Source organism: Papio anubis, chromosome 12 (assembly GCF_008728515.1).
Source record: "Papio anubis isolate 15944 chromosome 12, Panubis1.0, whole genome shotgun sequence".
NCBI lineage: Eukaryota > Metazoa > Chordata > Mammalia > Primates > Cercopithecidae > Papio > Papio anubis.
In genome coordinates this window covers 80412921-80430561 of record NC_044987.1, presented here as the reverse complement: position 1 = coordinate 80430561, position 17641 = coordinate 80412921, and the positions used below count along the sequence as shown (strand labels likewise).

Sequence of the window (17641 nt, the reverse complement as noted above, 5' to 3'; positions counted from 1 at the left end):
CCAGCCACATGGAACTGTGATTCCAATTAAACTTCTTTCTTTTGTAAACTGCCCAGTCTCTGGTATGTCTTTATCAGCAGCATGAAAACAAACTAATATAGTAATAGACATGGCTGTATGGCCACAGGAGACCCAGGAGAGGATCTGAGGCAATATGAAAAAGTTCTGCCTTCCCATCCTCCATCCTTCCACTAGGCCCCCTATGGTACCTTGTACACATCCTTGACTTAGGGCCTGCCATGAGAGAAGAATCACCATCTCTTCTCAGTTTTTATGAAGTTAAATTCTGTAAAGTTCAATTATATTGTCACTGTCTGTGCATGCATCTACCTCAATGGCCTGAATTGTTTAAAAACACAGGGGATGTCCTACATTTCTGTATCTTTAAACCTCAGGACACATGGAATCTAATATCAAATATGGGCTGAATAACATTTAAAAACAAATGACTAAGGACAAACAATTGGATGAATGGATGGATAGCTGGATAAACAATAAACACAGCAATAGATAAGACTATGGTGAATATGTTATATATTAAAAATCAAAATCAAAATCAAAATTAGAAGCATGGTCAGATAAGAGTAGACCCTAGAATGATCATTTTCCCTATTTGCCTAGTCTGTTAGTCGAAAATGCATTAAAAATTTAAAAATATTTGCCCTCTAAAATTGAAAATGAATTTTCATTGATTATCACTCATTTTTATCCATGTTTCCATGCATTTGCTATCAGCTTAGAAATAACTTTATTTGCTGAGTTCCTGTTCTCACACAACTGAGTTATTTAACCCAGAGTTATATAAAGGCCAGTTTTTAACAAGCTGGAGATTCCTCGCGGCATTCTTTATAATGCTCAAAAAATGTTCTGAAGTCTTTATCTAAGCTGTTTAAATAGAGGGGGTAAAATCTACCAGGTAATGTTATGTATTTCCCAGCTCCAGAAAAGATCTTCAGAGAAGGGGATATTTATCAATGAGGAGCTATCGAGCCAAAAATGGCCCTACTGATGTTGTCTGAGACAAAATCTATGTCATATAAAAATAGCTACAGTTTATTGAACACCTATTATGTGCCAGAAAATGTGTATTCATTTTCTTTAATCTACATGATTCTGCAAGGCATTTTTCATCTTCCAGAAAAGGAAACTAAGGTTTGAAAAGTTAAGTTTCCTAGGCGCTTATGCTTAGCACATGGCAGAGCCAGGGTTGAAATCCAAGTCTATTTTGTTTTGACGCTCCAGGCTCTTTCAATTATATGATATTCACAAAGAGATTATATCTAATAATAGGACAGTTGATTAAGAAAAATCATATATGTCCTATATCTGGGTAAAGCTCTCATTTGCTTCCCAAGGAGCTGGAGGTTTTGCCTCAACTCAAATCTCACCTAACAGAAAGAATTCCCCATTAGTCTCACTCATAAAGGCATTTGTTAAGATCCACATAAAAATAAGTGAAAAGTAACCAGATCAAGAGAGCCAAAGTTTAAGCAGACCTCTCTGCATTTATGGCATTGTTCTCTTCCCTCCTAATTTATCTTGCTCAATATACCAGGTCTTTCCATGAGTTCAAGGTCACACAACTGTAAAGTGACAGAGCTGAGCCCAAATCTCAAACTCTCTGACTCCAAGTTCACTGCTGCTTGTCAGAAATACATTGCCACATGATGAACATAAATGCTGTTTTTAATAGAGCCAAAATACCTCTGTTAGAACTAGAGAAATAAACACCGAACAAGCAAATAGGGAGAACCCCAATGCCTTTTTCTATTATTTATGATCCACATCATGGCTGTACTATATTTTGCTTACCCTCCTAGAGAGGAGTGTTAACCATAATTTTGTGGCTAACACCCTTGCCATCAACAACAACAAACGATGTCGTTGAATACTGGAAAGATGAACTAGCCTTTATAAACCCAACTGAGATCAATGTTTCTGGGCCATTTAACACCCATTCTTTGGCCATTCCTCTTCTTTGTGGACTCTATTTATTTTCTGTATTATTGTACATCTCAAACCACAGGAAGTAGCAAAATGGAAACTAAATTCCAATAAGAGATGAAGATAGTTCACAAATACACCATGGTCCATGGGAAGCCCTGCCTCTCTCCTCTACTATAGCTAGTAAGAAATCACTGAGAAACCGCCTGCCATGGCAGACCCTCACTTTCAAATAAGGACCACATGAAAGCCTGACCACAAAAAAAGCACCTCGTTGGCCCCCACTTGTTCCAGGAAATGGCCAACCACAGAAAGCCCTCCATCCTTAAGATTAAACAGTCCTTCCTCTTTTGAAATACCCCTAAATGGCTAGCTTGCTCCCTAGCCATCAACCAAGGACTACCAATGGTCCTAAAGATGAATCAGAAAGTCTCCTCTGCTTCCTAAAATCGCACCCTATAGAATGATTGCCAATCAGAGACTGCCTCAGTCTTTCCTCTTTTAATTCTATAAAACTTATTCTCCTTTCTGAGACCTTTGCAGCTTGCAGAAACAAATAACGGCAGATGGATTAACTTGCCATGAGTTTATGAATAAACAGCCTTTGTTAATTTCGTCTTGGTCTTTGATTTGTTTCTGACAAAATTTATATAGTCAGCTGTACAAATATGCATCCTATTGAGGGGTTTATTACATTATATATATTCCACCATTGCTGTCCATAAGAAGCCATTAAAAGAGAGAAGACATGCACCACAGGGGAGAAGACATTCATCCACAATTATTTTTCCCTCTAATCTAATTGATAATTTTATGTAATATTATTTAAATGTTTGGATGAATTTCAAGGGATCAGCACTTTGGTTAGTTTTCATAAAAGCTTTTCACTCACCTTGGAGAATGAAAAATGAGGCAAATTAATGTAATTAAACCGACTTCCATTTGGCTACTACATGATTTACTTTTGTAAGCCATTACACCTGATTCCTCTATTGGCTCAGGACAGGCACTGAATTATTATACTGCAAAATAAGTAATTCTTGCCTTAGCCTTGCTTTACTCCAAGCAATTATGTTAAAATAGCTCTCAGCAATTTTATCTATGTCCCATCCCCCATTCACAAGGGGTCATAGTAGGGAGGCTTCGCTTCTCTCTTTTTTATGTCTAATACTCTTATACTGGCTGTGTCCTATCTCTGTGCTGTGATATTGACTAGCCTCTCTTTAAATTCACATAGATGCTATCTTCAAATGATAAATTGTAGCAGGCTACCCATATAATTGATCTCAAATTCCCCATGACCCCAACAACCTTTAGCTGTGGCATTTTGAAGGACTTTGTACCTTGTTGAAAAATTAAATGCTGATGAAAATTCTGATGGGGGACATCTCACTCTACCTAAAAAATGTTTCAAATCTCCCAAGGAGTATGAACATTGCCCTCTATAACCATTTTGAAGATACACTTTAAAAAAATTAGACGTGAGCTATGAATAGCAGTCCGTGGTAAGAAACTAATACTCTCTCACTTCACAGCTAAAACAAATTGTACTTGACCTATACATGCAGCATAATACTACACGCAGTATAAGATGGTGTGTAAAGGTAAGAAAAAATGATTTGTTGCTATCAATACAAATCTGTTGAAGTTGTCTGACTTATGTGTATAATTTATCCAGGAAGAACCCAAATGTGGTGATAGAAAGGACATATATGGGTTTTGGAGCCAAGGGCAGGTTTGAGTCTGGACTCACTAGATTTGTTGTTTGAAGAAAATAACTTCTCAGAGCCTCAGTTCCTTATGTTCCTTATGTGAAACCCTAACTGTACTTCGTATAGTAATTACGATAATAAGAAAAAAACCATTGTGAAACACAGATCCAGCAATACAGAGGCACTCTGTCAACATCAGTTTACTTCTATCAAGATTATTATTTTGTCCAAACTGCTGCTATGTATCTTTTGAAGCACATTCTCTATGTCCCTGAGGGTATGGTCATGGTGATCTATAAACCCCTATGGCCAGGTACATAAAATCTAGAACAATAGCCTTTATTGAAGCTACAAAATTTATTCAGTGATACACACACACACACACACACACACACACACACACACACACAGAGTCACTGGGACTCACAGAAAACAAGCTGTCATCATAGAAGACTGATAGACAATTTGCTTTGGGGAATTAGGGATGGCAAATTGTAAAATCTGCACTATGACAGGGATTAGCAGTTTTCTTATAAAGGGCCAGATAGTAATAGCCTTTCTGGAACATGTCTCTGACACAACTGCCCGATTATGCCACTGTAGCATAAAAGCAGCCATAGGTAATGCACAAGCAAGTAAGTGTGGCTATGTTCCAATCAAACCTGATTTACAAAAACAATCAGCTATATAACTAATATGTATCAATTTTTTAAAAAACAGTCAGCAGGCCAGGTTTGGTGCATGGGCCATAATTTGCTGACCCCTAATCTAAAGGAAAACAATTTGCCTGGACTCGACATCTCATACTCCCTCCTTCCTGCTGCATTTCAGCTGACCCTGGTGTTTAAAGCATCTTATGGCCCAAACAACTTCCCAGGACATCAGGTTCAGAATATTCATAAATTATATTACAGCAAAGCAAAGAAGTTCTTACTGGCCTTAAAATAATAATTTCTCATTCACATAATAACATTTGTCAGTATGACAATGGAAAAATAGAGAATAAAGATCTCTTTCCATAAATTTTGGCATTCTGCTATAATTTGTAACACTAGTAACTAGCAAAATATTTTCTTTCTTTTTCTTTTCAGATCACACCAGCATTAAATGCCGTAGTCAAAACCTAAGGTGACTCAAACAAAAAGATTGTCTTAAAAAGTTTCAGGATATGAACATAAAATTTCCCCTTCCTATCTTGTTCTTCTCTTGAAGTTTGATGAAAATTTTGATCCTAATTGTTTTGCTCTTGGCAACGAAATAAAAGGAACATTTTCATTCTGCTATCTCCAACGTCAAAGTTAAGTTTTATATGTAGTTAAAACCATTCCATTGGGCCGGGCACGGTGGCTCACGCTTGTAATCCTAGCACTTTGGGAGGCCAAGGCGGGTGGATCACGAAGTCAGGAGATCAAGACCATCCTGGCTAACACGGTGAAACCCTGTCTCTACTAAAAAATACAAAAAATTAGCCTGGCGTGGTGGCACGCGCCTGTAGTCCCAGCTACTCCAGAGGCTGAGGCAGGAGAATCACTTGAACCAGGGAGGGGGAGGTTACAGTAAGCCAAGATCGCTCCACTGCACTCCAGCCTGGGCAACAGAGGAAGACTCCATCTCAAAAAAAAAAAAAAATTCCATTAAGACTCAGTAGTCTACTTGTTATTTATTCTTTTTTCTCTTCTATTCAAGATTTTTTCTATCTGTCTTTCAAATCAGAAGCTCTTTATCTGAAAGTTACACTGAGTTTTATCTTCAGTTAGAACCTCTTTTAGGGTAAAAGTTGATAAAGGATTAATGAATTATTATGAAAGGAAATGAAAGCTTCTAGGATCAACAATGATGAAGTAAGAAGTTCCCACGTATAACTGGGTACATCAAGTTTTCTGTTTAAATTAATCCAACAACAGAAGCCAATAGGTGATAGTTGCTGGTGGTGGGTGAAGATTCCAGTCTCAGACTCAGCCAAATTTTATCTTTTAGCTGCTATACTGATGACCTGAAAAGACTTCTGCCAATACTACCTACCCCACAAGTAAAGGTAACATTTAGTAAATGAAAGTACTAGTGCTTTTAGTATCCTGCAAAAACAAAATCTTCTTATTCTAAAATAGTTCATGTGCCCAAATAGAAAGTAAAAACTTTGTTTAATGTCACTAGGTTCAATGCCTGAAAATCGAGAGGCTGAAAAAATAAAGATACAGGATACTCTTTCCTTTCTTTCCAAAACATTTGCAATTTTTCTTTCCTTAGGAGTCTTCACTCCAATTACTGAGAACAAAACAGATCTGGTCAGGTGTTAGGGTATGACACAGCCCCTGCCTACAAGGGATGAGGGCACAGTACCTGTCATACATGGAATTTACAGAGTTTCCTGATTCATTCAATTTATTTATTCATCCAATAGGCATTTACTAAGTGCCTATTGCATTTTGAAAAATGGAGAATGGAGAGACGAGCCCTTCAGAAGCTTACGGGTATGAAAACACAAACTGCAACAGTTTGATGGTGTTCCCGCTTCAACCCATTCCTCAAAGTTCATTCTTCCCACAGCCTGAGCTACTTTTGTAGAAAACATAAATCAGGTCATATCCCTCTCTTCCTTAAAACCCTCCTTTGCTTTCCCATTACATTTAGAATAAAATTCATTTTTTTCTTCTGGTTCTTGTATGACCTGTCTCATCTTTCCTATCACCTTGCCTGTCCCCTATTCTACTAACAATGCCAAATTTCTATCTGTTCTTTGAATGTTTCAAGCTCCTCATGGCATTGGGGCATTTGTTGTTGCCCCCTGACTAGAAAAATCTTTTTTTTTTAAACAGACAAAGTCTCACCCAGGCTGCAGTGCAGTGGTGTGATCATGGTTCACTGTAACATTGAATTCCTGGGCTCAAGTGATCTTCCTACCTCAGCCTTCTGAGTATCTGAGACTACAAATATGGGCCACCACAACTGGCTAATTTTTTAAAATTTTTCTGTATAGGTGGGGCCTCACTAGTTGCTCAGGCTGATCTTAAACTTGGGGCCTCAAGTGATCCTCCCAACTTAGCCTCCCAAAGTACTGGTATTATAGATGTGAGACACTGTGCCCAGCCTAAAATAACATTTGACCAAAGCTAGTCCCTTTTGTGTCTCAACTCAAAAGTCACCTCTATCTTTTACATCATCCTGAAAGTATGGAGTTCATTTATTCGCTTTTTATTTGTCACCTATTTCTTCCAGTAGCATGTGGGTTCCATGAGAGTATGGATCTTGTTCCATGACAGTGTGGTTCACTGTACCCCTCAATACTCAGAATAATGTTGAATGTATTACAGGTACTCAACATTTAGATGAACAACTAAACATATAAAGCCAGAAATAATAGTTAACATTTATTTATTTTTAGGTGCTAGATACTGTTATAAATATATTGTATGAATTATCACCTTTAATTCCTATACCATAAAAGATAAGTGTGTCTTACCCCCATTGTATAACTGAAGAAACTACATATTATGTGGTCAAGTTCTAGTCCAGGGTCACTCTGCTAATAAATGCCAAAGCTAGGATTCAATACCAGGTCGTCTAATTCTGGAGGATGTGCGCTTAACCATTAGCACACTGAAAAAAGAAAATCCTGGATAGTGTATTGTTAACGTGTCTGGGTCTATGCACAGCTTGCCACTAAGCTCTCCCAACTATAGTATTGTGAGAGGGAGTAGATGGCACTGTGGTTGTGCCATCAAGACAAAGGGAACTAAACACAGTAAGATGATTGGCAATTCCACTACTGATAAACCACAGACTAACAAATGGCACTCATATGGAAATGCTCCTGGTGCCTCGATTCTCTTGGCATGCCCCTGGAGTTAAGCTTGCAAACCACCATTTCACCCAGGGCCAGAGAAGTCCTTGATCATAATGTGGGGAGCAAGACTTCTCATCTCTGACCTACTGAGCCACTAGTCAACTTCATAAATCAAAAAATCAAGCAATCACTATAAGCGTTAACATCTATTGGACAAAATTTTAGAAAGTACGCATTATCTTAGCCAGCAATCATATGCAGTAGGTGCTATTATAATCACTCTATTATTAGATAAAGAAATTGCTGGTTGAATAGCATAGTGGTCTATTTTACAGCAATTAAACAGCCAGAAAAACTAGAAAATTGAGATGATGAATACATAAACTATCTTTGACACTAACATTGATGCACATATACCCAGGACCTCAGAGTTCAGGAGAAGCTCAGGACACAGCACCATTATCAGCTGAAACTGCAATTGTGGACAAACAAGGGAAACAAAGCATCTCTTACTTAAGATATTTCAATGTCATCTGCCTGAAAATCACCATAATAACAATACAAACCTGCAGTAACTACAATGAGAATGCTCATTGTAGTCATCCACAACAGCTTCCTGGGGAAGAGCCAAGTGCAGCCTACACCATCATGATCATGTCCCTGCCAAGTCATTTATATTTTATATGGCTCCTTGTATATTTTTGTAATGAAATTCCAAAATACGATTACAAAAATAATAATAATGTTTGACTTACATAAATGAACACTTTTAACAAAATAGTGCATTTTCATTTTGTCATTGGCAAAACAATAATAAAAGTATTTAATGTGTTTTAATTTATATGATACTACAAGCAGTGAGGGACAGTAATAGGACCCAAGTTTAAAGTTGAATGATAGATGCATAATTTCAATACTCTTAGAATATCTCTGTAGTTCAGGTATAAGCTCACAGGGAGATATATATACTCTAAACTAAGATACAGCCCAGATATAGTTTAGTTTTTAAACTTCAATGTCTTCCCAGTGGCTGACAAGCAAAGGCTAGATGTTATTTTCGTATTCAAGATCTGTATGAATGGTCCTTCCACTCACCCTGTGATAGGGCTTGAATCGTATCACAATTCATATTGTAACTGCCAACAAGAAGTGTTCTGAGTAGCAGTGTATAACCTGTTAACACTGGCACCATAAGGAATACAACTAGCAATGTGACCTCGAGCAAGTCACTTTTTCCTCCAAGCCTCCTTTTCTTCTGTAAGGCTCTTATAAAAGGAAATTTAGCAGTAAAGTTTGCGAAAACTGGTCCTTGACTGGGCAAAATACCCCTATACTCTCTGACCTCAGACCATTTGATGCCATATGAGTAACACACACCCAACAATCTGCTAGACTATCTTTTGTCTACCACACTTCTCATCATTTTCCTCCAATGCCCCCATGGTTGACACCTTTGATGTTTTTTTACCTACCAATGGTCCCACAAAAACACATACTGACTTAATTCTTATGTATGAACTTGCTCCTTTCTCTCTACTTCAGCCAAGAGCTGGCCACATGCCCACTCCTGTTGGCTATCCTGGAGATTCAGAGACCTCTGTCTGAATATTCATTCTTCAAGCCCCAGGCGCTAGCTGACCAACATAGTGTATCCACTGTACTCTGCATTCTCACTAATCCAATTTCCTGAGCCACTTTTCTACTAAAAGTCATGCCATAAGAAAAATAAAGAGTAGCAAATAGTAACAATAATTTAATTTCTACCTAGCACTATGCTATATGTTTTCACACCTTAAATAATGATTTTTAAATGCAGGCATTGGGTAGGGTGAAGCATTTCAGTTGAAGAAGATAAGAGAACAAAGAAGATTAAGACATAGAATGAGAAAATGGAGCTCGTGTAGGGAAACTATTTTTTTTTTTTTTTTTGAGAGTATCATGTACATAAATGGAATAGACAGAGATAAGTCTAAGAAAAAAATAGCATAGGAACCGGATCCTAGAGGCTTTCAAATTCTAGAGTAAGATCTGGCCTTTGTTGGGCAGAGAAGACTTTGAAGTTTAAACCATGAACTTCCTGGATGTGGGCTGTGTTTTAGAAAGACGAATTTAACAGTATAGAGAGGATGGATTGGAGAGAAAGAACTAACGGTGCTTGTTTTTATGCAGATCTTCATGGGAAAATTGTCATATAATGACACAGTCTCTCTCTGCATCTTTGATTACTATGATTAAATGATAAGAGACTAGCAGGTATTCTGCAGTTGCTGAGAAGTGTATGTAAATATGCTATTTCCATAGAATCACCTTGGTGCTTTTCTAAATTAATCTGTACTTTCAGAGAAAATGATTTTTTGCTATAGTGCATCCCCATCAACAGCATCATAAAATAGTGTGTATAAAATCCTGTTCACCTGAATGGAGACCTCCAGGAGTTCAGGATGCAGCCCCAATAAGCGTGTCCTAATTCAGCTGCCTAAACCAAGACTCCCTTTGATGCTGAGTGCCAGGAAAAGAAATGATCACCATTGTAAAGAATTCAGCTGTAATTTTCAAGGTCCCCAGAGGCAATACAGGTGAAGTATTAAGCTACAATAGTTCAAGTTGCTGTTAGGAAGAAAATGGTACATTTTTATGAGAGAGTATTGCCTAGTGTTTCAGAGTATAGGCTCTAAAGCCAATTGGCCTGGGTCTAAATCTCATTTCCCCCATCTGGTATCTGAGTGACCTTGAGTAAATTATTTAACTTCTTTAAGGTCTATAGTAGTACCTGTCTCATAAGATCATTTGAAAAATAAATGAGATAACCAAATAAGTCACTGAACACACGGTTAGTACTCATATGATTTAATTTATATTTTTTATGAAGATCACTCTGGCTGCATTAGATTGGATGAGTAGAAATGAGAGATATGGAGAGCAGAAAGGAGGCTATTTAACCAGTTCACAAAAGAGATCATAGTAGTTTGAACATGGGTAAAATTATGTGGATTTGAGATACATTTTCCAGACAAACTAGACAAAACTTGCTAGATAAAGTCAAGAATGATTCTCATGCTTCCAGCATTCAAATTGGAGGGACGGTGCTATAATAAGCTGAAATGGTAAAGACTGCCAGAGATATATTTAGAGTAGAAAGTTAGAAGTTGAGTTTAAGACAAACTATTTTATGAGCTGAAATAGTAATTGGGCATTTGGATACAAATTCAAACCTCAAATAAAAGATATGGGCTGGAGATGTTGATTTATGATCACCTTTGTTTATAGAGGGGAAAAAAAGGAAAAGAGAAACCATGTTTGAAGCCTAGAAAACTTCAATGTTTTTAGTTTAGGTAGAACAGGAGCCTGCAAAGATGATTAAAAAAGGTAACTAGAAAGGTGGCGAGGGAAGGGAAACAATAGAATGTATTATCACAGAAAAGAGAAGAAAGTGTCTCAAGAAGAGGGTTGGTGATTGACTAAGGTCAAATGCTACTAAGACATCAAATAAGGTGACAGCAGTGATATGTCTCCTGGAGCTGTCAACATGTAAGTCAGAGAAGAGTGATAAGGTTGGAACAGTTTATGGAGTGGATGTGGATAAAAAATTGACAACAATCTACAGAGCCAATTCTAAGAAATTGCCTTGAAAGGGCATATGGATGGGAGGAGGATGTAGACAAAGAAGGACATTTTGTAAGATGAAAGTTAATAATGAGAGTATGCTGACGTAAATAATTAGGAAAGAGGGTGAAACTGATGACACAGAAGAAGAGGTGACAACCAAAGGTGTGAGGTCCCTGAAAAGCAGAGGGGAGGTTGGATACACAGCATAGGAAAGGGCTGGCCTTTGATGAGCTAGGAGCACCTGTTTCAGGAGGAGACAGGAGCAGTTGCGTACTGATATGGTGGAACTGGGAGTCAGATGAGTTAGTTTTATCCTGGAGATTTCTGTTTTTCTCAGTGACATATGAAGTAAGGTCATAAACTAAGAATGCAAGTGATATTAAAAAGGGAATAGGTTAAAAGTTTGAGGACTAAGAGAAAGAAAGCAAGCTTACTAGTGAAACATGAGTTATTGCTAAGTCATGTTTAATTCCTAAGTGAAAGTGATCATAAATGTAAAATGCAATCAATCCACCTGATTGCATTCCTGTCTCTGTTAGTGTTCTGTTACCTGTGAACAAATGTGGAGAAGGTGGAAATTGGGTTAATACAAGGCTAGGATGAGTACAATATGAAAGAGAAGGGTAAGGGCATTGGGAGATATTTTCAAGAAAATGATTAAAATCATGGGCCACGAAATTTAACCAAGAAGCAAAGGAAAGACATAAGAAGATATAAAAATCATGAAAAAGGTAAAAACAATAGATTAAAGGTTTCAATGAGCTGAAATAATTTTTGCTATGGGAACAGTTGAGGAAGAAAAGTATAGGCATAGAACTTTCTTCTTAAAGAATGAAATGTTTGAAGGTTTCAGAAATGTTGTCATTTCTGACGATGACAAAATCTTGGCCATGGCCAAGGAAGTAATATTGTTTAACCCATAAGAAAGAGTGGTTGGATAGCTAAGGTCAAGTGGATTTAAGAAGTTCATAAAACAGAGATATCAACACTGGATTGTCTCACCCAAGTAGATATTTAAGTAATCAAGAATAATGAGAGGAATCGGCATGAAGAGAAATACAGTGAACCAGAATTTTCATGGATAAAGTAGAATAGTATCAGATGCAGGAACAGAAATAGGGTGCTGTAGTCAGATAGTATAGATCTCAACAACAAAAGAGATTTTTATAAGAAAGAGAAAATGATCTAAAACCATCATTGAAAATCATAAAGAGGTCAGGTGCACTGGCTCATTCCTGTAATCCCAGCACTTTGGGAGGCCAAGGGCAGAATTGCTTGAGCCCAGGAGTTGAAGATCAACCTGGGCAACATAGTGAGATCCCAACTTAACAAAAAATTTTAAAAAGTTATCTGGGTGTGGTAGCATATGCTTGTGATCTTAGCTACTAGCGGGGCTAAAGTGAGAGGATCATTTGAGCCTGGGAGGTTAAGGCTGCTGTTTGCCATAATGATGACACTGCACTCCAGCCTGGGTGACCCTGTCCCTGTCTCAAAGCAAGAAAAGAAACAAAAGGAAAGAAAAGAAAAAAAAAGGAAAGAACAGAAAATCATCAACAACACTTACCCTCATGGACATGAGGTATATGGTATGTCTGACATAAACAGACTCACTTTGAAAGAGCTGCAGAGAAAGCAGATTCCACAAGGGACGGCTAGCTTTCTCTCAAGGCAAAAATAATGCTTAAATGTTCAAACATTAGGAGGCAGAATTGTATAGCAGCTAAGAATGTAAACAGTGGAATTAGACAAACTTGGCTTTCATTGTGTTACCAAATGCCACTGAGCTTTGGTTTCTCATTTTTAAAATGGTGGCAATAACAACAGTACCTATTTTTCTGCCAAAAAAAGGGAAATCGACAAAGCCCAAAAGCAAAAAACAGATAAATAAAAAATAGGCAATTCTTATGGGAGGAAAAAAGACTAATTTTCTTAACAAATAAAGAGTCCATATAAATCAATAAGACATATTTAAAAGCCTAACAGAAAAAGAGATAGTAAAAAAGCAGACTTCACAGGAAAAGAAATACAAGAAACTTCCAGGCACAAGAAACGGTGCTCAAGGCTGGGCATGATGGCTCACACCTGTAATCCCAGCACTTTGAGAGGCTGAGGCAGGAGGATCGCTTGAACCCAAGAGTTTGAGACCAGCCTGGGCAACATGGCGAAATCCTGATCTGTAATTCAAACACAAAAATTAGCCAGTGGTGGTTGCACATGCCTGTGATTCCAGCTACTCAAGAGGCTGTGGTGAGAGGATCACTTGAGCCAGGAGGTGGAGGTTGTAGTGAGCTGAGATCATGCCACTGCACTCCAGCCTGGGTGACAGAGCAAGATCCTGTTTAAAAAAAAAAAAAATGCTCAAAGAAGAACAAGTTAAAATAATAAGGTACCATTTTATCTCCGTGTGTGTGTGTGCGTGTGTGTGTAATATATACCAGATTGGCAAAGATCATATAATCCAACACTACTTTGTTGGCGAGAATGTGAAGAAAGATGTACTATCATATGTTGCTATTAGAAATGTAAATTGTTACAAATTCTTTGGAAGGCAAGTTGGAAATATCTATCAAAATTTAAAATGTACATACCTTGGATATAGTAATCCACTTATAAGATTTTTTTTCTATAGATAAACATATGCATGCACCATGTGCAAAAAGAGAAAGATACAAGTTTATTCATTGAAATGTTCTTTTTAGAAGTAAACCTGGAAAAAAACTAAAACATTCACCAATAGTGGTCTGTTTAAGTAAATCATGCCACAGTCACACAAAGAATACAATATAGGCATAGAAAAATATAATATGATTCTATATGTTGCTCACATGAGACTATATCCAACATATTAAGTGAAAAAGGAGGTATTTAACAATATATAATATGCCTCTAGTTTATAAATAAAAAGGGTCATATGCATAAATATATATGTACATATTTTCCATATATTCAGGCCAGATCATGAAAAGGACATCCAAAAACAAGAAAATTATTTCTACAGAGGGCTGTTGGGGGTCTGAGATAGCAAGAGGTAGATATATTAATACATTTCATTCAATAATCTCTTTTACAAATTAAATTTTTATGATGGGCTTCATTGCTTTTTAAAAATAAAGCTATTACATTTAATTGAAATGAAAAAATAAGACATAGACAAATACCCACTTTAAAGGTATAGGAATATAATGAGGATTCATTGAGGCAATACTTGTAAACACTTGGCACAGTGCCTAGGACATTTAAAAATATTTACTGCCATTATAATTATTACCTTGTTTTAATGTAGTAATGAATCAGACATCAGTATGTTCAAAACCAAGGTCATCGTTTTCTCTACCAATCCTCTATTCCCCTCCTCATCCAGAAATCATTTTCAAAAAGTGCCACCCACATCACTAATAAACTTTATTACCTTCTACTGTAAGTGGCATTCACAGCACTTTAGCAACTGACAACTGCCCCTTTCACTTTTCCTTACCTTTTTTTCCAGTAACTTACCTTCTGTTCTAGTCAGTGCTATAGACTACACTTCCTAGAATGACAAAAGTATGCAAAGATATGAATTTATTTCAAAATATAGTTTTGGCCATGTAGAAGAAGCTTGGCATATAGAGCTGTGTTTATTTCCACATATTCTGGTAATTCTAAATAATTTCTTAATCATGTTTTATTTTTTCTTTGAACAATTTGTTATTTAGGAGATTTACTTTACTATTCGTTTCTGAGTAGTTGTGGTTTCTTGGTTTGTGGAAACTTTTGTCATTCTTTCAGAGTTTTACTGTGTATAGCTGAATAATTCCTGATTTACAAACATGACTAGTGTTTTCTATTATCATTGTTGGTAATATTTCATGAACATCTGGAAAAATAGGAATATTCTCTAGAGGGTACAAATTTTAAGATATATGTGGTAATTCACCTTTATGAATTATTTAATCCTTAGGCTTGTATTTATTTTCTCTGTCACTTGTTACAAACTGAGAACAGTGCATTAAAATCTGCCACTGCAAGTCTGTTTCTGCCAATCTTCCTTGCTTGTCTAAGATATTTGCTTTATGTGCTTTCATGTTTTATTAGTAAACACAGATTCATATCTATGATGTCTGTATGATGTTTACCTTTCATCAATATTGTCTATTCACAATTCTTCTAACGTTTTTTCCCTTGAATTCTATTTTTATAGATATTAATATTACCTCCCTTGCATTCTTTCTGTTCAGAATTGCTTTACGTTTGCCCCATTCTGGGATTTTGTTGTTGTTGTTGTTGTTATCAGTCTTTTAACTTAATGTTGTTTTTAAAATACAAATGCACAGTTTTTGCCTTATAAGTGGGAAGCTAAACCATTTATATTTAATTATACAATATAGTTAATATTTTATTTTATATTTGACAATTCTATATTGTAGGCTGCCCTGCTATTTTTAAAAAATCTATAGGTTTTAAGACGACTACAATTAGTTTGCTTGTACCTGATGTGGTGATTTGGAAAACTAATCTATCTTTAATCCTACTAGAATTTACTTTTAAGATTTTCAACACCTAAATCTTATCTTCCTCCCCACCTTCTCTCATATATATATGAGATTATACATACACACACACACACACACATATGCAGTATGTATGTATATGTGTGTGTATCTCTGTATGTTGGTATGTGAGACAGAGACATATAGTTTGTAGAGCAATATATCACTTTAGACTCACATGTGAAATATGAAATTTAATATGCATTCATTTTCCCTTGCGGTTACACCATGACCGCCTATTTCCTATGGGACATTTTTCTCTTTAGATTTGTATTTTCTTTTTACAGATTTTTTTACAGAATTTTACAGATTATTTTCAGATTTGGGTTCTGCCTTAGCAGTTAATTTATGTAAAACAATTATTTTAATTCTCTTCTATGAGCAACTGGCTTTGATATTCTTTTCTGTGTCTTTAATGAAGTGATTATTCTTGGGGTCTTTATTTTAAATTACCCACTGGTATGTGCAGTGCCTTATTCAATGTGTTTTTTGAACTCTTACACTTTCTATTACCATTATATAGAAAGAAAAATTTGGCTGGATAAGTATTTATTGAATTACATAATTTTCTCCATGAAAATATCGCAGCATTTATCTTTTATCTTTTGATTTCTTTTGCAGAGGAAAGCTCTGGGATGCACCAGATTTTTTCTTTAAGGTTATACTTTTCATTCTTATTTCCTCCTCTACAGAATTTTGTATCCTTGAAAAAAATTATTTATCTTTAAAAAAATCGTAAGGACGTAATTAGGTGTAATACTCTATTATTGTTACCTGGAGTCTTGTGCTCTACAGATGAATGTATGTTTCTGCTTTATAAAATACTATGATACAATTTACTAATCTGTATTTTGATATGTTTCACTGGAGAAGCACTGCTGTGGTTGTGTCTTACCTGCTACCTTCAGACTCATCTTTTTTTGTCTTTCTTTCCCTCTGCTTCCGGGACAGTTCAAAATTAAGAAGATGTCTTAATTAAGAAGACATCTTCTTAATTTTGAATCATCCACCATTAGTTCTACTTTGTAACATGTTATTTTATATGTTATTTATCTATGTTACAGTATGGGAATTTTAATTCTGCTTTTTTTTTTTTTTTCCTGAGACAGAGTTTCACTCTGTCGCCCAGGCTGCAGTGCGGTGATGCAATCTTGGCTCACTGCAACCTCCACCTCCCAGGTTCAAGCAATTCTTGTGCTTCAGCCTCCTGAGTAGCTGGGATTACAGGAACGTGCCACCACACCAGGGTAATTTTTATATTTTTAGTAGAGACAGGGGTTTCACCATGTTGGCCAGGATGGTCTCAAACTCCTGACCTCAAGTGATCCACCTGCCTCACCCTCCCAAAGTGCTGTGATTATAGGCATGAGCCACCATTCCTGGCCCTAATTCTGCTCTTGAATTTTCAATATTTTTGCAGTGGTTTCTTCCTCTCAGTCAAGATGACTATCATCTCACATTATTGACTTTTTATGGCTTATTGGCTTTTTATAGCATTCTGGTATCTCCTTGTGATCATATATCTTTATTTCCTATCATAATGAGATAGCATCTTAAATTGGCTTTTGTTGCCTGTAAAGCATCATTTACAAGAGTATGTATTTCCTCTATGTCTTTAGAATAATATTGTCATGTTACTCAGGTGAATTTTAAAATTAGCTCATTTATTTTCCTTTTTATGCATCTTTAAAGGAACAGAGAGCAACTGGGTATGAATGACCCTTTTTATCACCACTTTTATTCCCTTGCATGCTATTATTTGCCCTTTCCATATTTAAAATTGGAAGGTGGGTTGACATGTGTCTTAGTTCATTGTGTTGCTATAAAGAAATACCTGAGGCTGGGTAATTTATAAAGAAAAGAGGTTTATTTGGCTCTTGGTTCTGCAGGTTATACAGAAGCATAGGCTGGCATCTGCAGCTGCTGAGGATCTCAGACTGCTCCCACTCATGGCAGAAGGGGAAGGGGAGTCAGCGTGTACAGATATCACACAGTAAGAGAGAAAGCAGCAAGCAGAGAGAAAGATGGGGAGGTGCCAGGCTCTTTCTAACAACCAACTCTCATGG

At 36.6% G+C, this 17641-nt stretch overlaps 1 protein-coding gene across 4 annotated transcripts in view; it reads right to left on the bottom strand.

The window, feature by feature from the left end:
- Positions 1-17641, bottom strand: part of NELL1 (neural EGFL like 1) — a 960090-nt gene that overhangs the window by 523107 nt on the left and 419342 nt on the right. The gene's annotated exons all lie outside the window — the stretch shown is intronic.